Here is a 21315-nt window from a genome sequence, read left to right on the forward strand (position 1 = left end):
CTAGTAATGTTCCTCCATTCTTCCTTAAAAATCCTTTACAAAAAGCCATTTAAGAAAAGCTTGAACTAATGAGAGCAGCTTTGTTTTCTTGATGGGCTGTTAAGCTTTGTGTTTTGATAAGCTTCGTGCTGTTTGCTGGCTTGCTGTCAGTGTGGAGACAGAGAGAGGTATGAGAAATGACCTGGTTTGTAATGAATGCAGTGCCTGTCAGTTTGCTGCAGACAGTATGAAGAAGCAGGGAGAAGGAGATTGAAAAGCTCACTATCATCAACAGATGTATGTAGTCCCCACAAGCAGCCCTCCCTCCCCTCCCCACCTTGCCTCAGAGTGCTGGCCGGGGTCTGACAACACTCCCACCCCTTGAGCAGGAAAAGCCTGGTGAGGGCTGCTTCCCCCTCCCCCCTCCAGGCACACCCTGTCTGGAGGCTGTGCAGGCCAGGGTGGGGGTTTAAACCCCTCCCTAATCATAGTGTCCTGCCAGGATCTGGCCAGGCCCTGCCTCAGCTCAGCCTTGTGAAAGGGAGAGGAGGGCTTGCTTTAGTGTCCCCTGGCTTCTAGCCTGAGTCACTTTAGGCATGTGCCTGCATTTCCTGAATCAAAAAGTGAATGTCTATTCACTTGAAAACTGGTTCAATCTCTGCAGGTTAGACTAACCTGAAAAAATTGAATCAATTTAGGCTTGGGCTTTTTGAATGTCTGTCCCTAGCCCTACTTAACTTGTCTCTTCAGGGCAGCAGTAATGCTGTCTCCTTGTTTTCCTGCTCCCTTCTCTACACTTTGTATTCTAATTTGTATTTTCTTTTTAGAACAGTGTTTCCAAAACTTTTGATACCTGGGGCACATTTTTTATGGGTTAAAATTGGTAGCATGCCTTCACTCCCACACCCAAAAAGTGGAGAGGGGAAAAATGGCAGCAAATATCCAAATGCTGTTTGGATATTTGAATATCTGTACTTAGCCTGTGTCTGGTCCTGGCACAACTCCCCAGTGGCTGGAAGCTGTATGCATGCCACAGCCAGTGAGAAGGGAGCTGAGAAAAGTGGCAGCAGTGTGGGCACAGAGAAAGTCCTCCTTTGTGGGGGGGTGGGGTATTAGGCTGAACCAGGGCATTGGACTCTCTGCAATCAAAGCTGGGGAAGGGAGTGTAAAAAAAAAAAAAAAAAAAAAAAAAAAAGCCCCCAACAAACCAACAAAAAATGAAAAAAAACTGCACTGTCCTGGGAAGCCATGAGACACAGGCATTATTGGTTTGGAAAGGGAGGCATAAAGACATTTGTTGTTGAGGGCTCCCCAGAGCACAGTGTGGTGAGAGCCCAAACTGAATGAAAGAGCTCCCACCTGCCTGTGATACGTTGGGTCTGGGAGCAGAGGGAAAGGGGGACCTACATGTTCCTGTCCAGTTGGGGGTCATGCTGTTTATGCAGAACAGGGCACAGCAGAGCATGATGCTGAGTGCCCCCATGCATGGAATGGCAGCAGCAATTTGCAGATGTCTGAGTCCCCATGGTGCTGCTGCCACTTCTAGCCCCTTGCTCTTTGGCTGTGGCATGGGTGCATCATCTATTTGGGGAACTGCTGAGACTAGCTACCTGCAAACTTCTGTCGTCACGTCCTGCCATGCACCTGGGTGCTCAGCACTGTGCTCTGGTGTGCCTTGCTCTTCACACCCCCTATGCCCCTCATGTTCAAATAGAAAAATAAAAAAATAAAACACAAGAAAATATCATTTTTCACAACACATATGCACCACTTCTATAGCATAATAGTATGCCTCAACTACCCTTTGGGAATCACTGATTTAGAAGCTCTGCTTCCTGCAGTCCCTTCACAGCATCTGATGAAGTAAGCCCTGTGCTTACAAAAGCTTATGCTATGCATCTCTGATTTAGTTTATGAGGATGCATGTGTACGTGACACCATTAACATGTACACATGACAAAAATGTCACTTTGTGTGGCTTAATACACTGTCACAGTGTATGTGTGCAAGACTTGGGGGTTTTAAATGACTGCATTGTTGTAAACTAAACTACATCTGGATGTAGCTGAGTTTGCAATTTTCAAATTGCAGCAATGCAGTTGTCAGCTGCTCCCTGCCTTGAAGCTCAGGGCTGCTTGGCCTGCCAGCAGCTCACTCCCCAGCCATGGTCAGGGTCTGACTCCAACAAAAAAAAAGAAAAGAAAAACAAAGGGATTGGACCCCTCATCATAATGTTATGGAAAAATTCAAATGGTTTAGTCCACCTTGGGGTTTTAGTCTATGCTCTACCATTTCAATTTAGGAGGTATAGAATAAAATCATGGAGAATAAATCTCAGTCACATGTACAAGTGTCCTAAGGTGCAAATCTACCCTGCCTTCTGCTTGAATTCAGACTAACATGGCTAACTACCTCTCTGGTTAAGGAAGAAGCAACTATTACTTGCTTAACTTTTCAAATACTTAATTACAGCACATATATAGTCTCTGTGTACCAAGAAGGTTAGGAGACTTGTTTTTTCTACCAAAGGCACAGTGCATTCAGTGTTCTGTTGGGGTACTGCCACTCTTGTTCCACCCAGAGAAACTCCAGGAGAGAAGTCTGACCTACCAAGTTGAATTGCCAAATTATTTTTGACAATCAGGTTCTAAGAAATGGAGATCCCTTGATGACTTCATAATGCAGGGCTGGGTTCTTTTCTGACCAGTGTGAAGGCGGTCCAAAAAGGGAAAGATGTAATACACTCTAGATATTGTGCCATAAAAAGTTACATCTCAAAATAAAACAACAATAGTACTTTTTTTGGATCCTCAGGGCCAGGCAGGGTGGAAGAGGGAACACATTCAGTTTAGGATTAAGGCTGTTCAAGCCCAGGGCTTTACTTGCCTCATCTCCATTCTACTGTTGAAAGCAAATAGGAACTTGCAGCTGTACAGTTAGAATCAGTGAGTGGTGTGGCTCCATGCCGAGTACAGACAAATCCCTTACAGATTGCAAGGTCCAACAGTCACACCCTGTGCTTGTGGTTCCCCAGCACCTGCTGCAGCTTACTCTGCACACATTGCCTGGGAGAGAGGGAGGTTTCTCTCTGCATCTACTTTCCCTGCTGTTCCTGACTTGCCAGACAGCTGCTGCTTCTTCACACTGGTTATTTCCTTTAACAGGGTCTTCTCATAGAGTTCAGAGCCCTCTACTGCTCAGAAGATGTGCAGTGGGAAGACGATGCTTGGGAATGGTTGGTTCTTCCTCAGCCTGTTTATCAGTCAGTCCTAAGAGAGGAGTTTATTTGTTTGAATTCTCTCTTTGTAGTTAGCTTTTTTGCTTTTTGTAACCATGCAAGTCCATAAAAGTTAGGAATGTTGAATTCCACAAACCCTGTCACTAATAATATTCCAGAGCTTGCATATCTGGTGCTAGCTATGCATACCCTGAAGTTACATTAACTGCATTATTCATGTGTTGCAGATACACAGTAATGCAACGTAAAAGTTATTATGAAAGAAGTTTGTCACTAGTCATCAGCTATTTTTTAGAACTTAGTGGTCTGAGTGGGTATTTAGTATCTTCCCTCTAGACCAGTGGTGCTCAAATTTTGGGCCCTGTGGCAGGTGGCTGGTTCATGGGCTGGATTGGGCTCCACACACTAGGATTGGACCCCACACTGTCTTTTCCTGACCCATATGGACCTGGCTAGCCCCAAGCTGCCTCCTTCCATCTGTGCACTCCCCACATGCCTGAACCAAATCCCACATGCCCAATCTAATATGCAGAATCATGCTATTTGGCTCCTGGGGATTCCACAGATCCAGACATTTGGCAGAAGCAGTGAGCACCAAACGTCTGGACCATGGAGAGCCATGCAGACCAGAAGACATGGCTCTGCAGGCCGGATCTAGCCCACAGGCTGGGGGGTTGAACACCCCTGCTCTAGAATTATCACAGCTCCTGTATTAATGCTTTTCACTGGTGATTTTTACTTTTCACTAGTAGCTTCACCAATTGTATTAAAAGTAACAGAATAAAGTAGCTATGCTAACTTATTTCATATATGCCAAAAGTGGCACAGGCAGCCTCTCTATATGGCATGCAGCAAACCGGGGAGTTACCAGTTACAAGTGACAGGGATGAAGGCGGGAAAGGGAATCAGAGTGGCACTCAGGGAGTGTGTGGGGCTTACCTTGAGGCATGCCTGCCAAAAGTTTGGCCCCAACCAGAATATAGTTACAGAATTGTAAGGAAGCTTTTCATGCAGCAGGCGAAGTGAGATGCCTCCTAAGATTAAATTAATATTTGCCACATCCTGGGACTTTGGAGTAGTGTGTCAAATGAACATTGATATGTGTAAGGCCTGATGTGTAATTACTATTCATGAAGCCATCACAGATAGATGAAGTGCACATGAACAAATGCAAACACTAAGCTGTGTATGCTTTGCGACATACTTTAGGCCTTGAAACAACTTTATTATCAAGGGCCTGATTGAACACTACTGAAGTCAAAGAATTTTTCATCAGTGTTTTTATGGTTGTTTAGATTGCATTTCTGATGAATAAAGATACTTAAATGCAGCTGTAGTAGGCTTAAGCCTGTTATCAGACCTCATAACTAGATCAAAGTTTTTGTGGGGCAGGTATGACTGCTTTCATAATTGTAAAGACCTGCCTGTGACTTCAAAACATGTTTACACATCATTTTAAAGAAAGGAAAAGGTCACTCATGAAATACAAAGATAAAATACTGAAAGATCAAAAAGAATTCAAAGGGATGTGATGGTCTATGGTGTTCTTGATATACTCATTCTGCAGGACATAACATTAAAAAGAAGCAGAGTGCTTAAAGACTGTACGTAGTGGAAAATGAATGACTTTAAAAAAATAAGAGGAAGAAGAAAAAGTGAGGTACACTGAAAATGGAATCCATCTGAACATAACGCTTGTTCCCAATAACTAGGATTTATATTCAAATTTGAAATTAGGCTTTTTTTTTCTCTTCAGCTGTGATTTTTTCCATCTCTGGAGGCTTTAAATTAAGGATGGATGTCTTTCTGGAAGATGCTTTAGCTAAATGATTTACTAAGGTAAAAGTGAAATTAATAGTGTGACCCAGGAGTACAGGCTGGATGATTTAATGGTCCCTTCCATGCTTCCACCCTACCTTTTACTCTGGTTCCCAGCTTGTCACTGGTAATTGACTAGCTAGTAGGGCTGTGCAAAATTTCACCAGCTGTTTTGATTCGACACTATTTTGACTCATTCCGAGCTCAAAACAGCGAACTTGAATCAAAACAAAGGGCTTCAAAACAGCCTCAAAACAAAACAAGGCTAGTCAAAATGTTTCAAAAGTTTTGACATGTTTCGAGTTTCGAAGCAGCCAGCAGTGAGGTGGTGGGAGATAGGGAAGAACCAGGGCTGTGCTCCCAGTAGCCACCAGGAGTGCAGCCCTGGCTTTCCCCATCTCCCACTGCCAGACTGCAGGAAGCCAATCACAGGCAGGGGAAGGGAACTGAGCTGGGGCTCAGTTCCCCTCCCAAGTGCTGCGGTTGGGCTGGGGAAAGGAATTGAACCCGATTGCTCAGTTCCTCTCCCCCAGCCCTATGATCAGGCTGGGGATGGGAAGTTAGCGCAGCTGGGCTGAGTTCCCATCCCCTGTGCTAGATTGGGTTGGGAATGGTAAGTCAGCTGGGCTGAGTTCCTTTCCCCAGCACAATGGTCGGGCAAAACAGTGAGGCTGTTTTGACTTGAAATGAAATTTGTTACACAACACTGTTCCATCCAAACCTCAAAACTGAAGTTGAAATGGAACAGTGCCATTTCACACAGCCCTACTAGCTAGCATAGTATAATATGGGCTGCAGCTCAGATCGCTGAATCCCGTCTGTGACCATGGATAATATGGTAGGTGAAATCCATGACTCCTATGGTGATGCATAGGTGGTGCACGTGCACTCACTGAGAACACCAGTGCACCCATTGACAAGCCACACTTCCCGGTCAAGTGATGGGCAGGGGAGGCAGGCAGAAGCGCCGGTGGCCCGCCCCTGCAAGCACCTGCCAGGGAGAGGGAGCACTGAGGTCACTTTCTAGCTGGTACTAGATACAGTATCGTCTGTGGGGGGAACCCCCCTTATGGTTGCTACCTGGTCGCTGGGTGGGCATGTGCCCCCCGACTAAGGCAGCACCAGTCACCTATGCATGACTCTGTACTATGCTGCTATTGCTGCTGTAAAACTAGCTCAAATATGCCTATCCAAGCTGCAGGCATATCTCTAGATTGTATAGATATACCCTATGAATCTGTGAATGCAAGAATATAATATGCTTTCCCGCAGTTCAAACTATAAATAGAAAATGACCCATAATGCTCTATTTAATCTTCAAAATCAGACTCAAATACCATGAGGACCAAATTCTGCCAACAATTACTGACATGGAAAAGGACCTTGTTCTGCACGTATGCCACCTGAGGTCAATGTGAGGCCATCTGTCCAAGTTATCAAATAACCAAATTCTTCTGAGCTTGATAGCACCCCACTTCATAGTGATTGTACAGCAGGTACCTGGTAGTGACAGCCCTATTAGGATGGTGAGACAGTTGTATTCAGATCTGTAGTAGTTTGTGTAATGACTTCTGAAAAAAAAAAACTGTGGTGAATAATCTAAGTAGTATAGTTTTAGCTGGTGACAATGTTAGGCCACATCTGTAGTACTGTGTTCAGTTTCCACCTCTTCCCCCCACCCCCCAAAATGATGTGGAGATATTGGGGAGAGTCCAGTGGAGGGCAACAAAAAATGGTGAGGGGGCTGGAGGACATGACTTCTGAGTAAAGACTGAGAGAACTGGGCTTACTTAGTCAAGGGAAGAGGACCCTAAGAGGGGATTTAATAGCAGCCTTCAACTGCAGGGGGGAGGGATGTGTAACACTGCAACAGGTATCCTTCCAGGAGGTGGTGGAGGTTGCAAGGCAGGCTGGAACTGTCTCCTGTGCCATCATAGCTCAGGGTCCTGAACCAGGAGTGCAGGTGTTCCCAGGGCACCAGGAGGATCATTATCAGAAGAGCATAGTGGCTCAGGCACCCCTTAGCCTGCACAAACAGCTCATCATGCACTGCCTGGGTACATGCAGCAGGGACATGCTTGGGGTGCAGTGGTGGTGCAGGGTGGGGGCCGGCCCCACCCTGTGAGGAGGGATGGGGTGTGACCAGTCTCTCACCCCACTTGTCCAGGAGCCCCATGTGCCCCAAGCCCGGGTGCTGTGGGCTGGGCAGCTGTGCAGGACAGTGGCTGGTCTGCAGGGAGAAAGAGGGGGAAGTGGGGTCTGGAGACAAAGAAGCAGGTGCTGCTAGCAGCTTGGCCTGTTCCTCCCTGGGAAGGGCTAAGAGGAGACAGACTTCCTGTGGCTAGCACCCAGCTGCTTGCCCCAGGGGAGCAAAGAGGGTTGGGGGGGCTTGGGCAGCAGCTGCCTGGACTTGGGCCTGCTCAGCTGACTTACCATGGTCCCTGGTCACTTGTACATGGCTGACCCCTGATCTGAGGCCAGGCAGTGCATGGCCCCTGGTGCAGAGCATCTTATCTCTGAAATGTTGCACATTTTCACAAAAGGCTTCTGTCCTCTTGCTTAAAGTGGGGTTCAAAAGAGGATGGAGCTAGACTCTTCTCAGTGGTGACAGATAACAGAACAAGGAGCAATGGTCTCAAGTTGTAGCAAGGGACATTTAGGTTAGATATTAGGAAGAATTTTCTCACTAGGAAAGTATTAAACACTGGAACAGGTTACCCAGAGAGGTGGTGGAATCTGCATCCTTTCCATGGTTTTCCAGACCTAGCTAGACAAATTTTGGCTGGGATGCCATAGGGAATGGTTCTGCTTTGAACAAGGGGTTGGACTAGAATAGATAACCTCCTGAGGTCCCTTCCAATCCTAATTTTCTATGATTCTATGAATGTGCTGTGTGAATCATCTATTGTCTATTTTCTGCTGTTCGGAGAGAGCATAAGTGGACAAAAGGAGAAGGGTCTAAGGGAATCGGAAGGTACTGGGGAAGCAAGTTATGTATGTAGGAGTGTTGCTAGTCCTTGTGCTATTTGCAATGTTTCTTAAAGCCCCAGTTGCTAGGACCAGTAGTCTTGCATGTGATGCTCAGCTTTTGCTTGTGCTCCACTGTCTTAGCCATTGGTGATGCATACTGGTTACACAGGGGTGCACATGCACCCCCTGAGAGTGCTGGTCCACCCCCTCGCAGCCAGCATCCCTGCTTAGGTGATGGGTAGGGGGGGCAGGTAGGGGCACTGGTGCCCCCCCTGAGAATGCCAGGTGGGGAGTGGGGCACCAGGAAAAGTGCTGCTGGCCCTTCCGGGCACACCGCTGGCACTAACTCAGGAGGCACCAGTCACCCATGGTCCTAACTGTTACCAGGTGTTAAAAGAACACCAAAAGGTTGTTATGCTACCTTATTAAAGCAATAATCTACCACATTTCCACTGCTGCAAATGAATTAAGAAATATTAGAACAAAAGTTTTATGTTTAGAGTATCAATCTTGTAATCAATTCTGTTGGGAGGAAACCCATGTGTAAAGCTCTCAGTGGGATTCCACAATAGCACAAGAGTCTAATCACATGGCTTGCAGGCTAAAAGACTAGGCTTGCAAATAGTTACTAGCAATCCTAGCCCCATTTGTACTTCCATTTAAGAAACAATGTTTGTGGAAACTATTGGGTTTTGACATCCCATTAAGATTGCAGATCTTTCAGAAAGGTTTGTGTTATATTAATGTGAGAGGAGCTAACTGTTAATAATTTATTCCTTTTATAAAAAGAACAAATGAATAATGGACTAAGCTTCACATTAAGTGGCGTGTGGAAAACATTTACTACACTGTAGCTTCACACAAATTTTATCACACATTGTCGACAATTTGTATTTTAATGTGGGAAAGGGTAACCTAACACAGAAGCTTCCATGAAGCCAAGAGAGGGAAATGGAGACTAGTGATGATATAGTGTGATTTTTACATATAAACTTTAAATGTTGTTTTTCTTTTCTTGTTATGCATCTATGAGTAAGTCCAAGAAAATTAGTATCACTCAATGAATTAAATCAACTTCTTAAATGTCAAGGGCCATATTTAATGAGAACAGTATGAAAAAGGATAGTCAAAGAACTCTTTGACTTTACTTTACATAACAACATCCTTAATAAACAGCACTGTGAGAGTCATCATAAAGAAGCCGTCATAGAAGACATGAAGAAAAAAAAAATTAATTCTTATTTATATCCTGGGACCATGCGAGAACAGACCTCTATTGTACTAGGTGCCATATAAATTGAGTAATCTGTCCTGATTGGTATTCCATGAATTTAATGAAGAACAAAATTCAGTAGGACTAAAAACTAGATCCACAAAAGAATGTGAATGCCTGAGTCTTGCTCAAGTGCCTTGTAGATATCTGAGTCCAACATTTAGATCCCTAAAACCCCTCTCCAGCTTCTGCCTAACCCTGGAGTTGCTGAAAGTATACAGGCAACAAAGTTTCTACCAGTTCTGGGCATCCAAGAACCACATCAATCTTGACAGTGCTTTGCAACTCAGTAGCTGTTAAGAAACACAACCTAATTGTTCTTGCCCAGTAGACCTGATTAAATAGACATTCTCAAAACAAAACCCACCAGAACTGGCTCTATATAAAACACAGCCAGAGGAGAATATAGTGTCCTCCTTTTATTTACCTTACATCACTGAGGTTAGAGGAATTATTCAGGAAATAGGATAACATTTACCTTCCCTGCCTGTGTGGAACTGAACAGGCACTTCCTCAAGTGCATTCTGGAATGAAGTTCTCTGTGTATCCTGTTGAAGTATTTCTGTTTTTCATGGCAATATTAAACTTTCATTGGAGCAAAGAGTGAGAATGTAACTGCAGTCTAATGGTTGGAAAGGGAAAGGTCTGGTTTCTAAACCCTCCTCCAAAGATTGTTGATAATTTATTCACAGGGGCAGAGATTGAAACACTGGTATCTTCTGTTAGATTTGTGCTATAACAATTAATTTATAAAGTAACCTCCCACCTGGATAGCTAAGCTAAGCTAAGCGAGCCAAGGTCTTTTAATCTCTTTTCATATAGTAAGTTTTCTATTAGGATTGGTAGGGGAACAAGCTCTATGCTGTTCTAATTTTATCTTTTTTCCCCCTGAACTAGAATTATATACATTATTCCAAATGGGTTCTTACCAGTACCTTGTATAGTCATATTAAATCATTTACTTATATACTAAAAATAGCCCACTTCCTAAACCCTAGAAATATATTAGACTTTTTTTTACAGATGCACCACTGTGTTGGTTCATGATCACCTTATGATGACCCAATTCATTCAGGTCTCTCTCCTTCTGTTAGCTGGAGTCTGTGAGTTCCCATTTTATAGCAAAAGATTTTGGTATTAGCCTCCAAGTACATGACTCATTTTGCACTGTTAAACATTATGCTATTTCTATTTCTCCATTTAATTATACTAATTCTTGTATCGAAACGATGCTTCTTAATATTAGCCATATTTTCCAGATCAGTACAGTTGCAGATTCCATATCTAGTTCTTGCTTTAAGACTGATAATGAAAATAGAAAGATGTTGTTAGCCATGTTAGTCTGAAGTTGAGCAGAAGGCAGGGTAGATTTGTACCAGGTAAATTAGGCATCTAGCACATGCTTTCATGAGCTGGAGCTCACTTCATCAGCTGCTGTGAAAAGATACTCACAGAGGAGTCTAATAGAGAGAGTGATTTGAATACAAAGGTAGAAAGGGAAGGGGGCAGGGCAGTCTTGGGACAGACAACAAACAAAGAATGCATAGGAACAAAGGGGTCACAAAAGCTTATCCAGATAATGGGATAAGAATCTGGAATCCCAGTTTAAACCACCTTAATACAAGCCAGTCTGTGGATGATTTCTTGTTCTACAATTTCTCATTCAAATAGGTTTTTTTAAAGGTTTGCTGCCTAAGAACAGCTACCCTGAGGTTAGTGGTTGTGTTCAGGAAGGTTAAAATGTTCTGCCACAGGCTTGTCTGTCTTTCTGAAATTGCTGTCAAATTGATATTCATTAATTCTTCCATGCAGAGATCACCTCATCTAATGTAGACAGCATATGATGTTGGTAAAGGTGCACGTAAATGAACCTTGGATATTATAATTCATGTTATTCGGTTTAGTGATGAAGTGGTCTATGTTGATGCTGGGACACAGCAGGCATCTTGTTCCACTGTGAGGTGTCCTGCCACACTGAAAATGAGAGTTACATAGCCTGTTGCTTAAGAGATGCCAGATGAGGTTTGAGAAACAGGCTACCTAACTCTCATTTGTTCCTATGGGTTCTTTGCTTGTTGCCTCTCCCAGCACTACTCCCCTGCCTTTTGCCTCCTCTCCCCCTCTCTTTCTACTGTTGTATTCAAATCACTCTTCCATTTTATACAATGGCCTGCATGTGTTCTTTCACAGCATCTGAAGAAGGAAGCTCCAGCTCTCAAAAGCTGGTGATATATAATTTAGTTACTCTATGGGTGCATCTACATGAGATACGTTACTGTGTACTACCCTAATTTACTAAGCAGTACGGGTGCATGTCTACATGTGTGTGCCCTTACTGCACAGTAAAAAATGGCTAATCATGAGCAAAATTTAGTTGCAATTAGTTAATACACAGTAACACATGTGTAGATGTGAACCGGCACTAACTTTAGTGATGGGTCTGCTTAGCCACAAGGACATCAACCTGAGCCCAGCCCCAGGGCTCCTGGCTGGCTACCTCTCCTGCTCCAGGGCTGGGCTGATCTCTGGCAGCCCCAAGCTTCAGGGTATAAAAAGCCTGCAGCCATTTTGTGCTTTGTGGCACACTGCACAGAAGCCTGCTGGAACCTTTGCACTCCTGAGGACCAGTGCCGGTCTCATGTGCCCCACGAGACAGACCACAGGCTGCCTTTGCCTGGCCTCTCCTCTTTCCAGAGGTGCTGCTTGGCCACAGGTGAGTGTTGCAAAGGGATTCAGCTTGCATTCCTTGCCCAGACAGGGCAGGCTGGGCTTGCCCCCTGTGCTGTTGTAGCTTAGGGTCCTGAACCAGGAGTGCAGGCATGCCCAGGGCACCAGGAGGATCATCATCATCAGAGCATAGTGGCTCAAGCAACCCTCAGCCTGCACAAACAGTTCATCATGCATTGCCTGAGCACATGCAGCAGGGGCATGCTCAGGCTGCAATGGCGGTGCAGGGGGGGAAGTGGGGTTTGGAGACATGGCAGCAGGTGTTGCTAGTAGCCTGGCCTGTCCCTCCCTGGGAAGGGGTAAGGGAAGGCAGGCTTCCTGTGGCTAGCACCCAGCTGCCTGCTCCAAGGAAGCAAGGGGGGTGGAGGGCTCAGGTAGAAGCTGCCTTGACCCGGACCTACTCTGCCAACTTATCACTGTCCCTGGGCTCCCACACATGGTGGACCCCTGATCTGAGGCCAGGCAGTGCACAGCCCCTGGTACAGAATATCTTATCTCTGAAATGTTGGATATTTTCACAAAAGGCTTCTGCCTCTTGGCTTTCCAGGGCCAATATTCGGACATGGGGGAGAGTCTACCAGCCCCAGCACTGGAGCTGTCTGGATGCACCAGTTGTGCCAGTGGCACACCATGGACTTGACCTTCCTGCTCCAGTGGATGGTGGCAGTGGGAGGTGTGGGAGCAGACCTGGTGAGCAGAGGATGTTGCCTGGGAGGAGGCACAGGACTGGGTGCAGCAGGGCCACTGGGTGCAAATGGAGGCCCTGGAGTGGGAGCATGTAGAACTTCTCCATCAGCAGGATGACACCAACCGCTGGGCCCTGGATACCCTCCTGGATCTGCCAGCCATGTCCATGCCCACCACTGTCTGGAAGGGGTAAGAGGAGGAGGAACTTGATGATACGATGTTCCGTGCTGGCTCTCTGGGTCCCCACATGACTGTCCTTGTGATAACAGCTGTAAACTTAGCCTCACAAGGCCTGCACATGGCCTACAGGGCCCCTGGGTCCTCTGGTACCTCCTCCCAACCAGACCTCCTGGCCCATCCCCACCCCAGACATGCTGTCAACCACCTGGGCCCAACCCTGCTGCTCTCCCCCATACCACATACCTGAGGACCCAGTCATGCATGAGAGCACCACCCACGGGGGTTGCCACAGTCCCTAGACTCATGGGGGAACATCCTGAGGCTGGGGTGCTGGGCACCTGGTCCCAGGCTTTGCCCCCTAGGCTTCCCCTCATGGCTCCCCCACTCTGGGCTAAAAAAGCAGAGGTATTATAAATAGTTTTCCAGTTTGTAAATAGTTTTCCAGTTTGTAAGTGCAATTTTTATCGTTAATGGGTGGGGAGGGTAGTGGAGGGGATCTGTGTGTTGAGGGGAGAGGGAGGGGGATTGGTGTTATTAGGGAAATAAAGCTTTTTGTTTCAAACATGTATATGTCCTGAGTGTGGTGCTGGGGATGGGCAGGGGGTCGGGGGTGTGTGGGTGGTGGGGCAGGCACACTGGAGTGGAGAGTGCTAGAGGAGGGGGTTGTCCAGGACCTCCCCCAGTCGGTGCCCTGGCCCCTGCTGGTGCGTGTGCTGCTGTCCTGTGGCCTGAGTGGGGAGGAGCTGCTGGGGCCAGCAGGGCCAGCACTATAGCCAGCAGGAGTGTGTGCCACTGGTCATCACTGGCAGAACTGGAGCAATGAGGTGCTGGGCATCATGGGCAGGGGCAGGAGCTGGAGCAGTCATGACATGGGGAGGCAGGACAGGCAAGGAGGGAGCAGCCATGTGCTGCCCCTGCCCTGGGCATATGGCTCCTGGCCAGAAGCAGAGGGTGGGGTTGTGTTTCCACAATGGCTGCCAAGTGCTGGCAGCAGATTTTCATTCCTTCTTTCATTCCTTGCAGCTCTTAGAACAGCAGAGACTCCCTATGCCTGAAGAAGGGTGATTGAGCCTGAAAGCTTGCAAAGAATTTTTTTCCAACTACTTAGTTGGTCTAATAAAAGATATCACAGCTACTCAAAGAACCTTTCCTGCCTACATCCGTAGACCAACACGGCTACAACCAAAAACCTGGCAGCAGGTTTTGGCTTCAACAGCTTTTGGCTTCCAAGTGCTGGCAGCCATGTGGCCAGAGGCTGAAGCTCCTACCCAGTGGCCACAGGGGCACATGGCAGGGCTGGAGGGACTTGGCATTAAATCTAAAATTTTTGGAAGGTGTCTACACGTGCAAGGACTTGGCACTAAATATAGACACCTGCCAAAAATAGCTTACTGCACATTAGCTTAATGCACAGTAAATTTAGTAGCAACTAATTGAACATGTAGATGCTCCTTCTAAGGTTCAAAAGAAAATACTAAATAGCATCATATAAAATTTGGGTTGGAAGAGACATCAGGAGGTCATCTAGTCCAACCCCCTGCTCAAAGCGGGACCATTCCTAACTAGATCATCCCAACCAAAGCTTTGTCTACCTGGGTCTTAAAAACCTCCAAGGATGGAGACTCCACAGGCTCTCTGGGTAATCTGTTCCAGTGTTTTACTACCCTACTAGTGACAGAGTTTTTCCTAATATCTAACTTAAACTTCCCTTCTACAACTTGAGACGATTGCTCCTTGCTCTGTCATCTGCCACCACTTCAAACAGTCTAGCTCCATCCTCTTTTGAACCACCCTTCAGTTAATTGAAGGCTCCTATTAAATTCCCTCTCAGTCTTCTCTTCTGCGACTAAATAAGTCCAGTTCCCTCAGCTTCTCCTCATAAGACATCTACCCCAGCCCCCTAACCATTTTCATTGTCCTCCACTGGACTCCCTCCAGCTTACACAAACTTATGTAGTGGGGGCCCAAAACTGGACACAAACTAATCCACTAGTAACCTCTCTTTGAGCTGAAACTTCCATTTCAATATAATCCATTGCAGTCTCCTTTTCAACCAACTCCTTATCCACCTTAACATTTGATTCTTCTTCTTCTCCAGTATACCTAATAATTTCCTGTGAGGCACAAGATCCAGATAGATGAGTCATAACATCAAATAGATATTCTACTACACTACCCTCAACTAAGAAATTAGTTATTTTGTCCTAGAAGAATATTAGATTTATCTAACGAATATTAATTTGTTTTCTGTTTTACCTCCATATCATTGATTAGTCTTTCCTTCAATATCTATTCTAAGAACTTACATAATATAAAAGCTATTCAGTGAAGGGCATTTCTCAAAATTTGCAAAATTAATTGACAGATGGTATCCTTGAGATACATCTGAAAGGATATAAATATTTTCCTTGTCAAAGTTAGATCAAGAAAGACTTCTGGCTTGGTGAGTAAATGCACTCTTGGGTGGCAGGAAGTTATATGCACATTATTGGCTCCCCAAGAATCCAAAGGATAATGTATGTAAATGGACAGTTAAGAAGCTATATTTAAGCCTTTCCATGGGATGCAAGGCTTAAATATACAGGCCTTGCCATCATTGCCCTGAAAGGCCTCATGCCCTGTGAGTGGCTCAGGCCTTTCCACATTGCCCTGTGAGTGGCTCATGTCCCAGACCATGTCCACAAGGGTCTGTTTGATTGGCCATGGAGCGTGCCCATGTCAGATGCTAATTCCCTGTTATTGCTTCTCAGATGTGAATAGAGGAGGAATACATAAGTTAATCATTTTCTTATTAAACAGTCTTGGCCAAGATATGAAACATTAAACATTACATTTACATCAAATACCACGATTCATAAAGACATAATGATGATAGGGCTAAATAAAGCTTGACACTACCTATATGTATGCATGCCTGTATCAGTTAATCTCAATAAAACATGCATTACATTTCATAACACCTCAAAATATTGCAGGTTCATGGCAGTGAATTAAAATTTCATCAGGTAGAGGAAGGAATTACCATATTTCATGGTGTATAGGTTGACACGAAGTATAGGTAGAGCCTCAACTTTCCAATCTGAAAGGATTTTCATAGGCACAGTGTGTAAGTCAGGGCCAGGCTCGGTGCTTGGCTGGTGTGGCCCCATCTCCTGTGCACAGCACTGCTGACACCACTCGCAGAGGATGGGGCTGCACCAGCTGAGCACTGAGCCCATCTCCGTCCTCATCCCCTGTGAGCAGCACCAAGCTTGGCGCTGCTCACAAGGGATGGGGATGGGGATGGGGAGGGGGTTGGGCTTGGCTGGTGCGGCCTCATTCCTTGTGAGCAGTGCTGCCAGTGCCTTTTGCGGGGGATGAGGCCACACAAACTGAGTGTTGAGTCCAGCCCAGTCCCCCGTGAATGGTGCTGGGCTTGCTGTGAGAGGTGCTGCCAAATGCTGATCCCAGCACCGCTTACAGCAGATGAGGACTGTGCCAGCCAAGCACCGAGCCCAGCCCTATCCCCTGTGAGTGGTGTCAGGTTCAGCGTTCAACAGCACCACTCACAGCAGACAGGGACAGGGACAGGCTCAGCTGGCACAGTCCCATTCCCTGTGAGCAGCTCTGGTCTCAGCATTTGCCATTTCCAGCAGACAGGGCCAGGCATGGTGCGGCCTGGTGTTGCTTGTAGGGGATAGGCATGGGGTTGGGCTCAACTGGGCTCAGTGCTCAGCTGGTGCAGCTTCATCCCCTGTGAGGAGCACCAGCAGAGGATGGGGCCATGCCAGCCAAGCACCAAGTCCAGCTGAGCCCAGCTCCGTCCTTAATTTTTTTGATGTGGCAGGGTGTATAAATTGAGTTTGATTTTTAAGACACAAAAATTGGGCTTCAAAACTTGACTTAGCACTTACCGTATTTCATGACATATTTCTCTTACATCCTTGATGAATTCTCTAACAAACAAAATGAAAAGGTTGGTGGCAGCTCCACAGCCTTCTGTCAAGTTTTTTTGAGAAGGATTATCAACTCTGATCCCAGGTTAAGATTCAGGTGTGAATCAGAGGTGTAATCTTGGGAAGAGAGAGGAAAGAGGAAGGGCACATTTTTGGGAGAGAGAAGGTGGGTAGGAGAGAGAAAAACAGAGCAGTTAACCTATTGAGGGACAAAGGCATTATAAAAGCTAATTTAGATAATGAGATGAGAATCTATAGTTTTGGTTTAATCCAGTGGAGGGCAACCTTTTTGTCAGGAATGCCACAAATTAGCCCTGAACTCTCCCCAAATGTCACTCTGATTCCCTTTCGCTGCCTGATCTACTGTTCTGCTTTCTGTTCCCTACTCTGTGCTCCCTGCCTAAATGCTTGCCCTGGTTTCTATTTAGACTTCAGATTAACACTGCTCTCATCTTAACTACAGACAGTTTATGATATCATTTGCATAAGGAACAATAAGACGTGGCATACATTTTAAAGTATATTTGAGAAGTTTGAAGAGTCTATTACAGAAATAAGGGACTAAAAATAGGCTCACACTGATGACAAATTCTTAAAGGGTCCATTTTAAAATAAAATCATTAGCAAGCTTACTTGTAAAGTCTCAAAAAACTCGAAGAGTAAACCCTGTACTTAGTCATACATAATGTGGCTGTATTTTTTGTATGTCATCTTTCACAGTAAACAAGCATCTCCCTGAAAAGCAGTTCAGCAAATTAATATTTTAAAATTCTTAACAAACTTCCAATAGTAATAATAATTACTTTTCTAGTCAGATGAAATAGGAAAGGAGAAGGAAGCTTGAAGTCATGAATGGCACTAAGGATGCACATATGAGCCAGGAGGTTGCTCTGATGTGCTGTAATTACAACACATCAGAGCAGACTCAGTTAATGAGCATGGTAATTACTGCACTCCATGCAGCCTCTGCATCTCATGTATCAGTGTCTCCATGCTTCAAAATAATGATGGAGGAGCTTTATGTAAAGCTTTTTTGACGAGCTTTAAATAAATTGCCTCCCCCACCATTTTGAAGTATGGGGACACTGATACATGAGATGCTTGGGCACTTCAATTAGAGTGGATCTCTAATTAAAGCACACCCCACTCCCCAGCCCCTGCCATCCCCAGAGAACATGTCAAAAGGCCCCAAGATTTCTTATGATGAGAGCAGGGCTAAGAGTATGAATTCTTGTTTTATGAGCAGACATAAGATCAGGACCAAGTGAATATATGTACAAAAAAATGCAACTGTCAATTTAGGTACAATTTAGCTTGTTTCTTTTTAAATGTAAGCACACAGTTACAATGCAAGTCAACAACAAAAGATTTCCTTGAGCTATTAAAAGTATGTTGTTTTCTCAGGAGTTGCTAGGTTAAGGAGACCTACCTATTTGAACCACAGACTCTTGTGTTTGCCAGTATGTGTTCCCCCTTATGTCTCCCAGCACCAGCATCTAGCCAGAGTGTTCTTAAAAACAATTAATATTTATTGTAGCATTGAGCCAAACTTAGATTGACATTTCAACAACAGTAAGACATTGTTGCCTCCTAAGATGAATTACTGTTAACAATTAACTCAGGAGGCAGGTGTTCTGCATTGGATAGCATTGTAAGAAAGAAGCAGTTGTGTTAGTGCTTTTTGTATTAGATTTTATTTAATAGACCTGGCTGAATTCCATCAAATGAAAATGTAATTAAAAACCAAGCAGCGAGGATTTGTGTGGCTTAGACTCATGGAAGGACACTTGATGCCTGAAAGTTTGTCCAAGAATTTTCCAAACTAAACAGCTGGTCTAGTAAAATATATCACCAAAAATCTTTACCTCATATATGTTTCCTGGCTACAACAACACTGCAAACCTAAATATAAAATAATCTTTTTTCTAAAATATTTTGTGATAATATCACTTTGTATTTCAAATCTTTCAAAAGGGAAAATGTAAGCACAAAAAGTGTTGCCTGGCAGATATTCAGTGAGGAATATTTGTGGTTTTCTCTACTCTCTCCACCTCCATTCCCCCACATTTGATCCATTAGCTTACTCTCCTGGTCGAAATTTTTCAAGACTGAAAGTTGATATTTTGGAAGTGAGAGGTGATGCTATTTTGACTAGTCTTTTTGGTCCATATATAACTGCTCTTTTAGCCATATAGTGTTGATGTAAGAAATTTGTCATCTTAACACTTAGGGGTTTTTTTACTAGGTATTCTGCAAAAACTTTTTTTAAGGGACCCACTGTTTGTGGCCAGTTTGGGTGCATCCAGACATGCATGGAAGTTTGGTTCCCTGGGGACAACTAGCAGCGGTGCAAGTTGTGCCTCAGCTACTTGACTCCGGGGAACGCCCATGCCATGCATGCTTTGGTGCGTGGCAACTTATAGGGGAGGCTGGGGCCATGGCGCTTTATGTGGGATCCTGGGGGCCTCCAGGAGCTGGAGTCGCAGCGATCCTGCTGGGTGGAGCCTGGCCTGCAGCTGCAGTATGGCTCCAGGAGACTTGGCTCCACTTTTCAGTAGCTCATGCTGCTTGAGTGTGCGCTGCTCTGTTTTTTTTTTTTCCACAGGCTTTTTCTACCTCTGATTATCCAGGGGTAAAAAAATCTTCAGAAAAATAAACTGGAGCAGCGCACGCTTGGGCAGTGCACCCTTGCAGCGTGGAGAACACCGGATTTTGCAGCATGTGGTGCTGCAAATGTGTTTGCGGTGCCACATACTGCATAGTGGCACTTGTCTGGATACGCCTTTTCTGTCTCAATATTCTTTATTTTGCAAGAGCATTTCTAGCAGTTAGGGAAGGGAATTTCTGATCTTATTCTTTTATCTGCTTGGGATATTGTTCAAAAATTTAGTTCATACAGAGATCCACGCATATTTCTGTGACTAAATTACTTGCTCCACAGTTTTAGGAAGTGCTCTTTCCCTTACACATTTTTTCCCATAAGTTATTTTTAAATACAATTTAAAAATGCATATAGTGTGTACACTAGGTGCCTTTGTCATATGTTAACTTCTATTTCTTAAACTCACATGTGTACAGATCAGGAGGCTTGCATCACTTTAGAACCTTTATATTAACTGATCCCATCTAGTAACAGCAGCAAAATAATAGTACCATACCTTCCGTTTGCACATAACCATAAAAAGGATATTTATCACAGAGTATAATGAACAGCCACTGAAGGTTATTTTATGATGTTCCAGGGCCCTTCCCTGAGAAAAACCTGCAAATAGATTTCTAGGTGGGGGGTCTCCAGTTTTAAAATCTCTGCATATTTCAGTCACAGTAGAATGGCACATGCACATACTTCGCAAGGCACATTTCTTGGATACTTAGTTTTGTATCAAACCAGTTCATTTCTTTGTTTCAAATCACCAATTTATCTGAGCTTCTACATAAAATTTGGCAAGTCTCGAAGTGTTACAAAAAGTCTGGGCAACTAACAGTTGCTTTTTCCAGCGTTAGTAATTTCACAAACAGTTCTGTCTCTCATCAGAGAATCCATTAGCTCTCACAATTTTTAGGTTTAGATATGCATTCTCTCATATTATGATCTATTGTCTAAACTTGGATACAAGTGAACAGCTGATGACTGTCATGAGTTATATTCTGTCTTGAATTTAGTATTAAATTAGCTACATGGGCTTTTTCTTTTCATTTAATTACCAAAATGAAATGTGTTGAACTTCCCGAGCTGCTCTTCCAGTCATATGCAGGAGTAAAGAAATGCAAAATAAATGTTTTAACATTCTCCCTTTATTTAACAGCATGTCCTGTGAGACTTCTGTTTTTGTTTAAACTGTAATGTCCCTAGCATAAACCATGTCAAGTGACCCCACATGTTGAAGGCTTTGTGATATTGCAAAAAGTTATATAACAAGCAACATAACATTGTTGGTAATCAAGTATCAGGGTTCTTTTTATCTATCTGATTAACAAGTGCTGAAGCTTTTTTGGAAGATACTGTTTCCAGCTGGCACAATGGCTTGTTAGCTCCAATCCAACCAAGTGGCAGCAGTTCTATGGACAAAAGTTATTAGTCATGATTCCTTGCAATAAAACAACAGGCTCAGATAACTTTGGGGTGTAAACTTTGGCTGAATGTTATGACTTGTTACTAGTATTATGTTTTTTATTAACAATAAAATGAACTTCAGTAAGGGGAGTACGATTTTTTGGGGTGGGAGGGTGGGGACATCTACTAGCTTATGACAGAAACTCCAACAGACAGAAGGCAGGGTAGACCTGCACCTTTATAGACTAAATCAGAGAGATGTAATCTTTTATAAGCAGAGGGTTCATTTAATCAGGAACTGTCTTTCTGGTATTGATGTCAGACAACTGCTTACAAGTAGGGATTGCTCCATCTGTCCAGTGTAGATGGCAGTGGGACACTGTAAGCAGATAATGACATATATGATATTGGTAGAAGCGCAGATAAATGAACCTTTCCTGTTATAATCCATGTT

This window comes from Alligator mississippiensis, chromosome 4, assembly GCF_030867095.1.
Source record: "Alligator mississippiensis isolate rAllMis1 chromosome 4, rAllMis1, whole genome shotgun sequence".
NCBI lineage: Eukaryota > Metazoa > Chordata > Crocodylia > Alligatoridae > Alligator > Alligator mississippiensis.